The following is a 16,080-nucleotide window of genomic DNA, read 5'->3' as shown; positions in this document are numbered from 1 at the left end:
AGCCCGCGCCCTCCCCCTTCCTTTCACTAGGACTCTGGGACTCGGGAGAGGGCGCGGGAGGCAGGCGCACGGGCCCGACCCCACTCCAGCGCGCGCCGGGACGCGGCGGGCGGCGAGGGGCGCGGCGGGGGCGCGGGGCGGGCGCGGCCATGGAGCGGCGGCGGCGGCGGCGGCGGCAGCACTAGCGAGCGCTGCGGACGAGCAGCGGCAGGGCCGCCCGGCGCCGCGGCCCCAACTGCACAGCTCAGCAAAAGCGCCCTCGCCCTACGCGCGCCGCCTCTGCGCGCCGGAGCCCGGCAACATTTTTGAAAGCTTCACTCCATCCTTGGAAGAACGGGGGGGTGGGGGGGGGGGGAAGCAGTGACCGGAGAGACGGGGAGAGAGAGACATAATTTTTTTTTTTTTTTTTTTTGGCTCCTGCTAAAATTAGCCGGGCTCTCCGCGCGCCGTGCGAGTGTGAGCGAGTGTGTGTGCGTGCGGCGTGTGTGTGTGTGAATGTGATTACTCCCGGACTCCTCGGGCTCCGGAGACGCCATTTTCCCCCTTGATATCTCTCTCCAGAAATCGGTGGCGCGGCGGAGGCGGCCGCGCCGGGCGGGAAGCGCGGGGCCAGCCGGGGCGCCCGCCGCTCGCCGCCGCCTCCGCGCGCCCGGGGGCCCTGGCGCCCCCCCGAGCGAGGGCAGCCCGCCCGCGGCTTGCCGTTTGACAGATGCTCATCGCCATGGAGTTGCAGCAGCAGCACCTTTGGGGGCTCGGCCGAGCGACCGGAGCCAGGATCTGAGCGAACACCGGGGCCAGCGGAGCCGCTGCTGCCGGGACATGGGTGAGCACGCGCGGCGACCTTGGACAGGGAGCCCGGCGCCTAGCCGCCTGCCGCGCCGCTGGCCCCGGTGCGCCCGGGGCCGGGGGCGGCGTGTGTGCCCAGCATGCAAAAGTTCACATTGCCTCGCCGGGGCTTTGACTTTGCACCGGGCGGGAAAGGGGAGACAGGGCGGAGGAGCCGGGATGCGGTTCCCGGTCAGGTTGCCGGGGCTGGGCGCGATTCTGGGCGGCCCGCGGGTGGGCAGCGATGCTGGCTCAATTGAAGTGGCCGGTTGGCGGCTGCGATAATGGAAGCGTCGGGCTGAAGGGCTGGGAGCTTTTTGAGTTTCGCCTAATTGGGCCCCCCTCCCCCCTTGTGCACCCTCCCTTGGTCCCGCCGCCAGCGGCCTGGGCTGGAGCGTATGGCTTTGGTGAAGTGGACTGGACTGGTCAGCAGGATGGGGCAGGGAAGGGGCTGGGAAGGCGGCAAGATATATGCATCCATACACACATACATATATATATATATACATTTTGCTCTCTTTGTAACTTGCAGGTTAAGTGGAGCTAGAGAGCTGCATTGTAACCTAGTTGGATTTTTTTTTTTTTTGAAGGGGGTGAGGGGAAGGATGCGTCAGAATCTAACGTGTCCTTAGTAGAGGAACAGGGGAGAAGTGGTCCAGTCAGCGAAGGTTGGTGTGTGCTTGTGTTGTGGCTGTGTGTTAGTCTTTCTACGAGAATATTAATCAATGGATGTGAGTTTCTTGCTCGTGCTCTCCAGTTTTGGGACTCTGAAAAGACAGGAATTCCCTTAAAAGCAAGACGAATGCCTTTTTCTTTTTCTTTTTTTTTTAAAGCACGCATTGTGTGTGTGTTTCCAGAGGAGCCGTGGGCTTGGGAATTAACGGCAGGCTTCCCCGTTCGGTGGTTTCCAGTGGGAAATCACTCCGGAAAGGGAACCCTTCAGTATCGATTTATTGTTTTTGTCTTTCCGACCATTATCCTTTTGACCAAAATACTCGCTGAGAAGTTCCACCGAGACAAAGTGAGGTAAACTGGACTGGGCAGATCTTTAGCAAGATGGTGATAACGATGATGGTGTTTTTGGTGTCTGTTTGTGATGGAAGCATTGTTGGGTAATAGCAATTTCTGATCGGTACAGCATGCTGATTCTTAAAAAAAAAAATTAGTTGCTGCTGAAATGCTATCTTCCTGTCCCCCTTCCCTACACTCTGCAAGCGCCCCCTCCCCGGTAGAACAATTCTGAAATCCGATCCAAGTGGAAATATTTGCATTGGAGATCGGAAAGTAGTGTAATTGGAAGTAGGAGATAAGGCTGGAGCTGCTAGGGGTGTGTGTGGGGAGGGGGGCGCGTATTGCCTCCGATGCTGCATTTATTCTTTATGTGCGTCTGTGCGGGGTGTGTGTGTATCTGTCTAAAAGGACTGTTGAGGAAGGATTTCCGATTCGTTTCCGCTTCAAATAAACTGTCCTGATAATCTCATGGTTGACGTCTAATGGCTAAAAGGGCAATTTGTGTGTTTCTTTATCCCTGCAGCAGCTCCCCTCCAGAAGGGCAGTTTATTCTGGGATTCTACAGCAGCTACTCTTCCTTGCCAGTCCCTATTGCCCCCCACCTAACTATCCATACCTTTCTCCCTAAAGTTTGGTTGGAGTCCATGGTCTCTAAGGAAATACTGGGATTACTTACTCTTCTACATTGTTTTTCTTCACTTCCCTTTCATTCCTTCACTCTCTATCCTGTTTTTCTTCTTTTTCCTGTGGATTTGTACTAAAAAATAACGTCACAAAGTAGCTGTCAGCAATACGATCTGACAGTTTGGCCCCATCTCTTACCTCCTTTAGATTACACAGATAAATATGCTCTGCCCCTTCCAAACTCATCTTCAATGGCAAACCGGGTTTGTGTGTGTGCGTGGGGGTGGGGGTGGGGGCAGTGGAGAAGAGGGGGTGGGGGAGCGTGGAGAGGAAGGGTGTTGTTCTATGTCTGCCACATCTGCTACCCTGGGAAGAGACCTGGGCCACTGCAGGGAGAGTTTCCTTTGCACGTCCCAGTTAGATGTTGCTTGGCTAGGATTGGGAGGCGGGGCCAAGTGGCCTGCGGCGTGGAGGGCGGAGAAAGTTTGTAGCACTTTAAAATGTAGACAGTTTACAACACCTCCCTTTTCTCCAGCTTTCTGTGGCTTTCCTGATCCCTAAACTCCTGGAGGGAGGAGTGTTCTCATCTGGCCAGCCCTGGAGTCCCAGATTTCAGAGCGAAATTGAAGGTGCTGTGTTTTCGGGCTGCGCTTGATCAGATTGCCTGCTACCAGAAAAGAGTGTTAGAAGAGTGTTTGGGGGCAGAGCAGAAGAGGAGGAAGCCAGCAAGTGTGGTTGAACCCAGAGTATTTGCAAACTGTAGGGAGAGTAGCCCAAGAAGGTATGGAGACCTGGCGCTCAGAGAGTTCCGCTTGGCGCATGGCATCCCCCCCTCCCGGTTTAGAATAAGTCTTGTTGGTCTTGGGGAGTTGAATTGGTTTAAGAGCTGGGCAGCGGGAGCTGCTAGCCACAAGAGTAACTTGAGCTGAGCTGGGGGAGGAGGTGGTGACTGCATGCAATCAGGAGCCAGAGGAGGGAACCTGAAGTGTCTCTCTTACCAGGGAAAATAGATGTGTCACTGGAATAAACAAACTGGAGGTGGGGGAGGGGATGGCTTGTAGTGAACGTTAGGAGGAGCTTGTAAGAGGCAGCAACCTTCGTTAGGAAGGGGGCCACTTGTAGCTGGGGAGAAAATATCAGCTGCCTTATACATTCATGACTGGGCTAGACAAGTGAAGGGTTGTTATCTGGTCTTTTGTATGTGAACATCCAAATGTTAGAGGGAGGCTCAGTTTGAACTTCACACAGGAGACACATAGGGGTAGCCCGCAGTGAACCAAACAGCCCTTTAGTGCCATGAGAGTTTCTGGTCATGTGCAGAGCTCATAGCAAGCGGTTTTGTAAATAACCTGACCTCAAAGGAGGGTTGGAGGAAAAGAGAAAACAGTGCTTGAAATCTTTGCAGAAGGTAGTTGAAAATGGTCAGTGGGGAGAGGCAGGAGGCAGAATTTTGCTGAAGAAGAAACAAATAAATAGGTAGGTACTTTCCCCCTAGAGTCCCCATTCCATTTCTGCTGTTATCTTGACTTTCAGTTCCATTAGGGGCCTAATCGATACTTCTCTGGCACAAACATGAGGGTCTGGGAGAAGAACATTGTCTCAACCTGATCCTTATTTTTAGTTGTACTTTAATCTCTGCTCTGAAGCTCCTATGCAATATGCAGAAGGAGGAAGATGAGAACTAGTTAAACCGATGGGACATCCTTTCTGGGTTCCTGTGGAGTCACTGAAACTTGGCTGGGCCTCAGCCTCCCAGAATGCCAATTTTTCCCTTGGAGACTTGAAGTTTTAATTGAAACCAGAAAGCTGTTGAAGGCAGATCCAGCCAATGAAACCCTGTTTTCTCTGCTGCTCAGGAACGGGAAATAAATAATAATTTTTTTTTTTTTTGCTCATGGCATTTGAAATTACTTCAGTTTTGCTCTGGCCAGAAGAATGGGGTAAATTATCATTAACACATTAGCGTTTGAAGCAGTTTCCTTGTCTTAAAAACTGGGCTGATGTTAGTGAGTTAGTTCGGGGACCCACCATGTGGGAGAGTCCTTACAGGAGGGAAAAAGGCTGCTCTTGTCCTGAAGGGTTAGCAGCACTATGTAGAAAAAAAAAAAAAAAAAGCCACACAGAATCCTGGGGCCATCATTTTGCTTCCCTGGTCCTCTGGTTCCAGTAAAGAAGGGAACAAAACAATCCAATCCTATTACTGTCCTGTGGCATAGTATGAAACCTGGTGAAGTTCTCAAAATGTTTTGGGCCAGGATTGAGCAAAGAGCTCTACTGTTGTACGTATAGTCATAGGCTTGGGGCTTCTAGAGCCATTTCTAAAGGTGACCCTGTGTTTCACAAACTCCAGGAAGTTGCAGACACATTGGCCAGCCAAATGCTTGATAGGTGCAGAAAAGAAAATACCAAGAGGCCCACACATTGGACTTCAAGCACACAGGAGAAAAAGGCCATCCTACATTTTTGTTTGGCTCAGAGTTTTCATTTCCATTTCACTGGAGCCCTGGTGGCACAGTCGTTAAGACCTTAGCTGCAAACCAAAAGGTCAGCAGTTTGAATCTACCAGCCACTCCTTAGAAACCTTATGGGGCAGTTCTCTGTCCTACAGGGTTGATATGAGTTGGAACTGACTTGGCAGCAATGAGTTTTATCTTTCACTTAGAACCTGATGCCCCCTTAGAGATACCAAGTTGGGGCAATATAAGGTTTTGGGGGAACTTGTGACCCTAGACAACTGAGGCCAACTTAGTGGCCCTTCTGGCTCTCTTTTAGAAGTCTTATAGGTTCAGATCACAACAGCTTTCCTTTCAGCATTTTTTTTTTAATCCCCTTAGAGGGTGGGCTCGAACATATCAAAGATGATGGAAATGATTCAGGACTAGGGACAGCATTTTGTTCTGATATACATAAAATCAGTTGTCCCTGGGTGGCACAGATGGTTAAGTGCTGGACTGCTAGCAGAAAGGTCAACAGTTCAAACCCATCCAGAGGCATCTTGGAAGACAGGCCTGGCAATCTGCTTCTGACAGGTCACAGCCTTGAAAACTTTAAGGAGCAGATCTACTTTGCACACATGGAGCCACCATGAGTAGGAATGAACTTGATGGCAACCAGCAGCAACAGCAGCAACACACTTAAAGTCACCATGATCTGAAACTGATTCAAAGGCAGCTACCACCACCAGAGGGTACCCTGTAAATTTAAGGAAACGCTATTTTTTTTAATGGGCTCTGACTTCGAAACCTATAGTTGATGTTCTGTCTAGATCAGAGCAAAGGATGCCAGGGTCAAATGGAGTATGTGAGCAGCCCTGAAGTCTACAGGATCCCTGGGAGGAAGCAGCCACACCCTCCCAGGAGGTGATGATGGGTTATGAGCAACAGAACCACATAAAATAATTATAGACAGAGCCAGCTGAGCTGACCCCCCGGCAGGCAGAGGCGGCTTTTACATTGCTTTCTTTACATTGCTGGAGAGGGACAGGGGATGAATGGTGAGCAGATAAGCATTTCAGAACTTCAAATGCTTAGAAATTATGTTTTCCTGACTACAGTGGTTAAGAGCTTGGCTGGTAATCAAAAGGTTGGCAGTTCAGATCCACCAGTCGCTCCTTGGAAACCCTATGGGGCAGTTCTACCCTATTCTATAGGGTCACTATGAGTCAAAATTGACTCAATGGCAATGGTTTTAGTTTTTTGCCCCAGCTTATCTTTTCCTATCAAAAATACTCCTTTTTATGTGCGTGGCACTTTGTCCTTTTCAAAAACATCTATCTATCATAACCTCTCCTTGATTCTCCTGAGGAGGAAGGCTAGATAAGCATTTTATCCCCATTCAGAAACTGGTCCACTGAATTGCCTGAAGTAACAGGAGTTGGTGCCAGACCTGGGATCAGACTGCTGTGGTAAGGTGTGAAGAGCCTCACACCTGAAGTGACGAGATCTGGGTTGGATCCTGTCTCTACAACTTCCCAGCTAAATGACCCAAGGCGAGTTATTTAACCTCTTTGAGCCTCAGAAACCTAATCAGTAAAATAGGGATAAAGATGCTTTACCCTGCCGACTTCACAAGGATGGTGGGATTACATAATACCACCTAATTTCTGTAATTGAGCTCTGGGAGGATTTCCCTGCTGCCTTGGAAACTAGTGCCTGGCACGATCATCACCATAGCCCAGAGATTAGTAGCTCCTTGGCAGACCAGGAATATCCACCTGTGCCTCTTGTGTTCTAAGATAGTCAGGGAATTGTTGTTTTCTACTCTTGAGTTGACTCATGACAAATATTTTTTAACAAATTTGAATTATTATTATTACTTTTAAATCAGTTTAATTATTGCAGAAGAAAGGCCTGGTGATCTACTTTCATAAGATTAACCCAAAGTCAAACCAAACCCATTGCCATCGAGTCAATTCTGACCCGTGTGTTGGAGAGCAGAATTGCTCCATAGAGTTTTCTTGGCTTTAATCTTAAGGACCCCTGGTGGCGAAGTGGTTAAGAGCTATAACTGCTAACCAAAAGGTTGATAGTTCAAATCCACCAGCCACTCCTTGGAAACCATGTGGGGCAGTGTTACTCTGTCCTATAGGGTTGCTATGAGTTGAAGTAGATTCATGGCAATGGGTTTGGTTTTTTGGTTGGAATCTTATTAGAAACAGATTGCTAGACCTTTCTTCCACAGTACCACTGGGTAGGTTCAAACTACCAACCTTTAGGTGAATAGTTGAGTGCAAACTCTGCAACACAGCCATCGAAACCCTGTGGAGTGCAATTCTCCTCTGAAACATATGGGGTCCTCATGAGTTGGAATCATACTATGGTACCATGCCATGCATACCTGTGGCTCAGAGTCTCAGAGAATATCCATTTTAGACCCAAGGATGTATTGGTGCTCAGGAAATGCTTTTTGACTTAACACTGAGGAGAAGAGAAGGGAAAAGACATGAAGGCCCACAAAAGGGAGGTTAGGGGAAAAGAGAGAGAGGGTGAGTCCCCGTTGGTGAACCCCAGTGGCTAAGCAGTCACATTCAGGACAGAGAGTTCTGAAAAGAAAAGAACTCTCTAAAGAAAAGAACCAATAGCAGGATTGCCTCTGTCCTAGCAACAGCAGGAAGTTCCTACGATCAGGAAAGCTCTTCACAGTCCGTTTACTTCCCGACTCTTCTGTGCCCTTCCTCTTACCTTTCCCCTGATACCTGGCTCGGCCTGTCCCGCAGTTTGTACCAGGCACCTTGCAGTGTTCTTCCAGTGCACCCCATTTTATGCAACACCCATGGGCCTCTGCTCCTGTCGGATTGGTTTCCTTGCTGACCCTGGGAGCTCTGTACGCCTGTGCACCTCCACACCTCCGTACACCTGCCAAACCCCGCCACCCCCATAGTGTCCCCACGGCTTCCCTTGGATGTCGTGCACCATCCAGCCTCCTCAGTGTGGATTTGCTAGTCACTCCAGACCAGCCCTCAGTGCCTCCACCACAGGTCGCAGAATGCTTCAGGTGTAAAGCCCTTTCCTGGCACTCAGCATATTATGCTGCTTTGCTGTTTGTTGTCCCTTACTTTCCCAGGCTGTGAGCTCCTTGAAGTAAGGGGCCACGTTAATCCCAAAGAGCCCAGCACCTGCTCATGAATGCTTTTGGTTGCGTGAGTGAATCAGAAATTGTGTAGAAATAGAATATTAAAAATAAATGCCATTTAAGGTGTATCAGAGCTCTGCATTATGAAGCAACGTAATGAGGACATAGACAAAGAAAATAAGAAACACTTATGCTAGTAAGAACCCTTACTTTATTTTTTTTATATTTATGGCTATTTTTCAGAGACAATTGACCAATCTCAGTTTCCGCCTCAAAGCTTACAAGTTAACCAAGTTTTATCGCATGTGAGTCCTTGCAGCCACTGATTCATTAATTCATCCAATCATCAAATATTTATTAAGTACCTGCTAGAGTCTTGATGGAAACCCTGGTGGAGTAGTGGATAAGTGCTACGGCTCTTTACTAAGAGGTCGGCAGTTTGAATCTACCAGGCGCTCCTTGGAAACTCTAGGGGGCAGTTCTCCTCTGTCCTATAGGGTCGCTATGAGTCGGAATTGACTCAAAGGCAGTGGGTTTGGGTTTTTTTTTTAGAGAGTCTTGTCATGACTCTAGCACACACTGCTCTTGATTTTTTCTTAAAGTTCCAATTGCATTTTGTGTCTCCCACACTCATTTTGACACTTAACCTTGCAGTCTTCTTTGTTATTTAAGTTGAAGTGCTTCCCTGTTCCTCAGTGACTGAGTGACTTAGCCATTGTGGAATGAAGTCTGAGCAGAGAAAGGGACCCAGAGGGGAACGTTCCAGGGAGAGGCTAGAGAGCCAGGCTGCAGGCTGGGATGGGCCTCTCTCAGCTTATGATGTGGGGCATCACATATCTTACGCTACCATTTGACTCCTTAGCTTGACCCAGCACAAAGTGTAAGGGCTTGGGTTGATATGGAAGGTCCCTCCCACCTGTGAAATCCTACCATTCGATGCCTTGAAGCATCCTGGGGATTTTGATCTGATCACTTAAAGCTCCGGGCTTTTTAAACCCATTTAGTAATACCCCAACAACCGTCCAAACCAAGCCCATTGATGGTTAATGCACTTGGTTAAGTGGTAATGCATTTGAGAGAGTTAGGGATAGGGAAGGTGGTGCCCTTGGATAAATGGAATCAGAAGAAGCCCCCCAGTCAGAACAGGAGAGCCAGGCTTAGAGGACAGGGAAGGAGAGAAGAGTTGACGGCGAGCTAAGTATGAAGAAATACCACAAAGAACGATGTGAAAGGAAGAAAAGGATTAAATTTCCTACATTGTCTTGAAGACTGGTCCTCTTTGGTGAATGATGGAGGAAATACAAGGGAGATGGTACAGATGAAGATAGCTTCTGGAAAATCCAGAAGAGATTCTTAATCTGGGCTTTGTTATAGTTTCTTGTGCCCAGTAGAGATTTGGAGTCTCTGCTGTGAATGCTTCACAGATCTCATGGATACAGGGGGCTGGGGATCATTGCTTCAGGTGGATTTGACAGGGCATCAGGGCTGGAGCTGTGCCTGTGTTACTGGGATGTCCTCTCAGTCCACACAGCACCTGGCCTGTCCTGCCACACGCACGTGTTCACTGACGGAAGACAAGCTGGTGGGCTGGTTTACAAGCATGTTGACATCAGAGGGGGTGGCCCATAGTTTCCAATGCCAGAGGCCTCTGTGATTTGGATTGAGGTAGGAGCTGGAAAGCTGGGCTTTTATTGAGACCCTGGGAAAATTCACTGGGACTTCTGACTCACATAGGAGCCACTGGTTGGATATTTAGGAAGGGAAAGGTTTTGCATGCTGTTGAGATGCTGCAATTACTTTTACCCCAGAACCTAGAGAAGGGTTTAGGATAGGAAGGAAAAAAAGAAAAAGAAGCAGCAATGCTGTTAGCCAGACCTGGTAAAAAGAAATTTCTTCATTATCGCTTCTGTTTTCTGAGGATTTACAGTTCTGTCAGTGGAAAGGTTTGAACTTGGGGAGCTTGAAGTTTGAACTCAGGGCTAGGGAGTTATGGAGGTCTGAACTGGATGGATCCAACATGGGAACCTGAGAATGGTCCTCCAAAATAGATGCGGCATCTATGTGCTTGTAAGACAGCAAGTCCCGTGCAGTCGTTGGTGGCTGTGTTTGTGTTAGATCTGTTGACCTTTTGTTATTTAAACAATGAGATCCTTGAATTTTTTTTTATTAAAGTATTGATTAATATTGGTGGCTAAAAAAGGGTGATTTGATGTGAAAGCCCTGTGGGTGTTTTTTTTTCTGCTCGTTACTTTGCACCCTGGAGCTCGATTACAATCTGTTTTTTTGATCCACAAGGATTTAGTGACATCTCAGCCCTGCAGCTTGTATGAAACAGTTGTGCCTAGCAGTCTGGGGAAAAAAAGGACTGGCAGGAGACTTGGCTCTTGCCCTGGGAGAGTGGACGGTATATCTGGAAAGATATACTTAACTCACATTGGAAGCATGAGTCTGTGGCTAAAGTGGGAACATGATCCACGGTACAGTTATGCTATTCACATGATCAGGGCTGGGGTGCAGTCAGGGAAGACTTCATGGAGGATATGGTTGTGGATTTTGATGAAAGAAGTAGAATAAGGCAACATTCTTGGTGGGTAGAATAGCTTTGGCACAGGGGCAGAGGTAGGACAAAGTTCACTTGTGAATTTGGAGTTGCCACAGTGAAATGGATGCTAATTGTGAACATGTGCTATGCCTGGCCACCCTGAATAGGGAGGTTCAACTGGTTGATCTGGGTAGGGGCAGGCCAGCCATGGCACCTTGCAGTGTTCTCTGAGTGAACCCCATTTTACCCAATGCACACTTGTCACGTGGGTAGTCTGAGATCTTTTGTCCATGGAAGGAGGGACAAAACCCAAAGCTCTTTAAGATGAGTCTCTTCCACCTGTTCAGGGTCTTAATTCAAGTTCCCCAACTTCTCAACTCTTCAGCAAAATTGATTTACTCATCAACATTTAAACAAGAGTGTAATCAGCCCCTGATGGGTGCTTTGGGGAATGCTACACATGGAGAGGACAGAGTCTGCCCTCAATCTGGCTGGAAGATGCCATAACTCAGGAAAACTAGTGGATAGCAGCAGTGAACAGCCATCAAGTGCTTAGTAACTCTACTGTAGTGGAGTGCAGGGAAGGCCAGCATCTCCAGGGGTTGGGCGGATCAGGGAGAGCTTCAAGCAGGAGATGGGACTTGAACTGAGTCCTGAAAAATGGGATAGGTACATAGTTGCAGGGAAGATATTATAGGTAGGAATAAGTGCGGTGTTTCCCAGAGGCAGAAAGGAGACCAGTTTGACAGAGGGCTCTATGGGGTGGTAGGCAGCAAGACAGATAGGGTGGGCTCGTATGAAATGTGGATCTGTCACTGAAGGTTTCAGAATTCAGGGAGAATGGGCTGAAGAACAGGTCTGAGGAGCAGGAGAGTGTGCCAGTTGATGACTTCTACATGTACCACTGGAGAGAGAACCCAGACATCTGACCGCCGCGCCCAGCGCTAGGTTCTGTCAGCCACTAGCTCTTTAGTTTGGGACTCAAAAGAGGTATCTTTAGGACAGAAACTCCAACTATATATAAGCAAGGCATAGCAATTGAATTGACCAGTATGGGGAACATAAAACCTTTATGACACTGATACCTCCAGGTGCGTAATATATATTTGGAGAAAAACATATACAAGTTTCAGTAATGATGCCGTGTTTCAGTGACAGCCCAAGATAGCTAGATGTGAGATATCAGAAAGGAAGGGAAGTGGGAGCTAATATTTATTTAGCTATCTGGTGTGCCTGGCATCTGCTTCGTGGCAGAAGCACAAACATATAAGTGTTATTTTATACTTTATGGTCAAATGACAATGACTAAACCGATTGCTGGATCAGATGGTTAAGAAGTTAAGGAATTTGAATTAAGACTAGACAGGTAGTGGGACTGATGTTAAACGGCCTAGAAAAAATGAGCAAGGAATGTGTTATCTGTTAGAGCATTGATTTTAGCCACACTTATTTTCATCCCCAATTTACAAATAGCATGGCAGAGGACGAGAGTTCCTGGGTGCTACACAAATGGGTATTGTACTCAACTGCTAACTGAAAGGTTGGTGATGTGGGTACACCCAGAGGCACCAGGCCTTTCTGATGATATACTTCCCCAAAATCAGCCATCGAAAACCCTACAGAACACGGTTCTACTCTGACGTACATGGGGCCATCATGAGTTGGCTTCAACTCAACGGTTATTAATGCTGGATATTTGAAGCTGGTGATGATGTGGTTCAATGGAAAGCAGATGATCTTTGAAGTCAGAACTACCTCTGGGATTCTAACAGATCTCATCTGCAGAGTGGACATGCTGAGGATTAAATAAATTAAGGAACTTAAAGCACCTGTAATATACCAGCTACATGTGAAAAGTTAGGTTCCTTTTCTTTACCATGTGAATCTCTCTACTCTACCTTGCCAAGAAATACTCTGATCACAGTTACTTCTTAGATGCCTACCATATTTAACCTACGTTTGTGCTATTCTGTAGATACTGTTTACTTTTTCCCTTGAAGGGGCCTGTGAAGAAAATGGAAAGGTCAGATGAGAAAACCGATGCTCAGTAAGTTTAAGTGATGTGACAGGTCAGGTGGTAACTGCTTTTAGAGCTCATGTATTCAGAGGCATCTATGAAAAGCTGGCTTCACTTTGTGTTTTAGAGACATCATGATATAAGAGCATGGACTTTGGAATCATAAAAATCTGGATTTGATTATACATCTGCCATAGTCATTGTATGTCCTTGAACAATTCATTAACCTTTCTGTACCTTCATTTCTATGTATGTAAAATGAGAATAGGATCTTCTACATCATAGAGTAATTGTAAGGAATAAATTGATAATAACTGTAATGAGCTCAGCATAGGCCATTGGTATGTTTACCTCCTCTTTCCCTCCAAGTATGCCCTTTCTTTCACTGCATTGAGGAGCACAAGCAGCAAGTGGTACATCAGAGTCAGAACTCGGCCTGGAAATGCGAGGATCGACCCAGCCAGTTTTGTAGAGATCTTTCCCTTAGGAGCCAACACCCAAGACGCATTCTGTTGTTTCATGTTATTGATTTTCAGAGATGGTATTTTCTATTTCTGCAGATAGAGCTGAAGCTTCTGGTTACTGGACAGTGTGCCTAGCCATAAAGGTCTTATTCTGCTTCATTCCCAGTCTTGGAGGTCTCTGAGCACAGGGTTTGATGCTGTATCTAGTTTTAGTATTGTCTTACACTCAGAGCAACGCAACCACACAGAGATACAGAAATGGTGGGCTCTGATACAGGTGTGGGAGGCAATGGCCCTGCCTTTGAAGGACTTCTGTTTGTCAAGTTGAAGAGACAAGGTTCAACATCTGATAATGTCAGAGATGTATGGGACCAAAATGTTCTCATTTCGTCTCCTCATCCTGTAGATGAAGATGAGGTGGCCCAGGGAGGAAAAAGAACTTGTACAAGGTCACCTAGCTCTGAGTGGCAGAGCAGGGAATTGAATCTGGGATTCCTGACTGAACCCAGTGATTGTTTACTCCATGAGGCAAACTGAGAACAAGAAGAAAACAATATCAAATAAGAGCAAACTCAAATAACAGGTACAAATGTGGTTCCAGTTGTGTAGGGCAATGGAGGAGGCTGAAGTCCTGGTCCCTCAGAGCTTTACTTAGGATCTGTGATGAGAAGGCAACATGCAGCCAATGTTGACTTGGGCAACACAGATTATGGGAGTCAGTCAAATTTATAAAAAAATTTGAACATCTACTAAGATGATCCCAGTATGTTATTTCATAAATATTATCTCATTTAATCTTCAGTTACTTCTCAGAATAACCCTTGAGGTAGGATTATTATCTAATTTCCAAATAAACTCTGAACAGATTAAGTAAAATTTCCAAGAACTCATGGTCACTAAGTAGAAAAGAGAGGAGAAACGTGGCTTGGGCTCTTAACTGTGTGTGTTCACTGTGCTGCTGTGAACTGTGGTGGTTATTGTTATTGTCAGTTGCCACTGAGTCTATTCCGACTCATGGTGACCCCGTGTGTACAGAGTAGAACATCTGCAAAAAGATTACCAGGCCTGTCTCCTGAGGCACCTCTGGGTGGATTTGAGCCTCCAACCTTCAGCTAATAGTTGAGTGCTTAACTGCGCCACCCAGAGACTCCTATAACTGTGGTAGTGACCCATTTAAAACATGGCATCTTTCCTCATGGAGCTCCCAGTCTAATGGGAGAGACAGATAAGTGAATGAAACATTGCAACAGTTTGCCACATGCTCTCATAGCAGGGAAGTAAGACCATCTGTGTGTGTGTGTGTGTGTGTGTGTGTGTGTGTGTGTGTGTGTAAGAGAGAGAGAGAGCGAGAGAAAGAGGGAAGAAGGGTAAGGAATAGAAAAGGGGGGTCTTCCTGAAGAAGGTGAAACTTGACCCAGTTCTTAAAGGGTGACTTTGAGTAACCAAGTGGACAGAGGAGAAAGGGCAGGGCAGCCAGAAGAACTAGAAGGGAATCATTCCCAGGAATGCAAATCACTGGGGGCTTGGAGAACTGTACCTCCTGAGATATGGCTGGAGCATGTAGCGGGCACAGTACTTGGGATGCTGCTTAATGGAGGAAAACTGTGAGCAGGATCATACCATACAGGTGTGTAGTATAAAGAAGCCACTGAGTCAGAACTTCCTCCTCTGCTGTAGACTGTTGGTGTATTTGGGGTATCAGAGAACCGTGGGTGCAGAGCTGTCTTTGTCCTTGCCGATTGAGAGCTGGGGAAGGGTTGAGTCACTTCATCCATTTACCAGCGTTTATGGAGCAATTACTCCAGGAGTTTCTGCAGCAGGAAGGATTTCAGAGACACATCATTCAACATCACAGGCACCCAAGTCAAATGGTGTCTGCTGGCCTTTGATGCAGCCTCTCATTCAACATTCACTCAGTGAATAATTTGGAGAGCCTCTCCATGTGTCAAGGACTGTGCCAGACTCTAAAGATACCATCTTGAGCAAAATAGACACAGCTAGCTACCCTCAGGGGCTTACTGTCCAGTGGGGAAGGCAGACTTGAAATCAACAGTGGCGCATGTATTTAATTATAAAATGTATTAAGTACTAGGAAAGAAAAGTCTTATGTTATAAACACACAGAGCGGAAAGTCCTGGTTGTGTTTGAGAAGCTCAGGAAAGAGTTTTCTGGAGAAGTGATATTTGACCTGAGCCTGAAGGATGAAGAGAAGTTATCTAGAGGGGGCAGGAAGAGGATCCCAGATGCTGGCAAAGCCCCCCCAAGCGGGAAAATCAACTTCTGATTCCCCATCCTAAACACCATAGAAAACATAAAGAATGATAAAACTCAACCACCTCCAAAGCCAAAGTCAGACAGTCTCTTGCTAGAATCTGAGAGGAGATTCTTATAAGTATAGGCTGATGGGCATAGGTTGAAAATAGTTACTTCCGTATCTAGGACCAAACACCATTCTTTCACACTATCTGCCCCCAAAGATCAGAACTCACGATTTGTGTCAACCAGAAAAGTAAATAGTCATCAGGTCTGCTGTATAGGCAGCTTTCATAAGACAACTAAAGACTCCCTAACATCATTATACGTATTCTGACATCATTATACATAGTCCCAAAGGCTATAATTCTCACAAGACAAAAGGGCAAGACTGGAGGGGAGAGGTTTGGGAAGAGTGGCCGTGGGACATTCACTTTGGGCAGAAGCACTTCCTCAAGTAAAGTTCTAGGGTAGACATCAAGAGTCCTGGTCACAATGCACATTTTGTGGATTTAAGCTATTCAGAATTTCAAAGCGTCCAGCAGAAGAATCCCTTCTTAGTCCAGCAAAACAGTAACAGATGGATGTCTACTGTCAGTGATGTTCTACCAGTTGCCATTGAGTCATTTCTGACTCATGGTGACTCCATGTATGTCGGAGTAGAACTTGGCTCCATTGGGTTTTCAATGGCTGATTTTTAGAAGTAGATCATCAGGCATTTCTTCCAAGGCACCTCTAGGTGGATTCTAATCTCCAACCTTTTGGTTAGCCAT

General features: G+C 46.9%; 1 protein-coding gene across 3 annotated transcripts in view; it reads left to right on the top strand.

Moving 5' to 3' along the window:
• The first annotated feature begins 679 nt into the window (after positions 1–679).
• SETBP1 (SET binding protein 1) overlaps positions 680–16,080 on the top strand; it is a 434,457-nt gene continuing 419,056 nt past the window's right edge. For 2 of the 3 annotated variants that reach the window (XM_064294589.1, XM_064294587.1), the window contains exon 1: positions 680–823. The gene's annotated coding sequence lies outside the window, so the exon portion shown is untranslated. Of the gene's footprint in view, positions 824–1,084; positions 1,852–16,080 lie in introns of those variants that run through there. The other variant, XM_064294588.1, reaches the window with a different exon arrangement.

This window comes from Loxodonta africana, chromosome 11 (genome assembly GCF_030014295.1).
Source record: "Loxodonta africana isolate mLoxAfr1 chromosome 11, mLoxAfr1.hap2, whole genome shotgun sequence".
Taxonomy (NCBI): domain Eukaryota; kingdom Metazoa; phylum Chordata; class Mammalia; order Proboscidea; family Elephantidae; genus Loxodonta; species Loxodonta africana.
The sequence above is the reverse complement of the archived record's forward strand: the minus strand, read 5'-3'. Positions and strand labels throughout refer to the sequence as shown.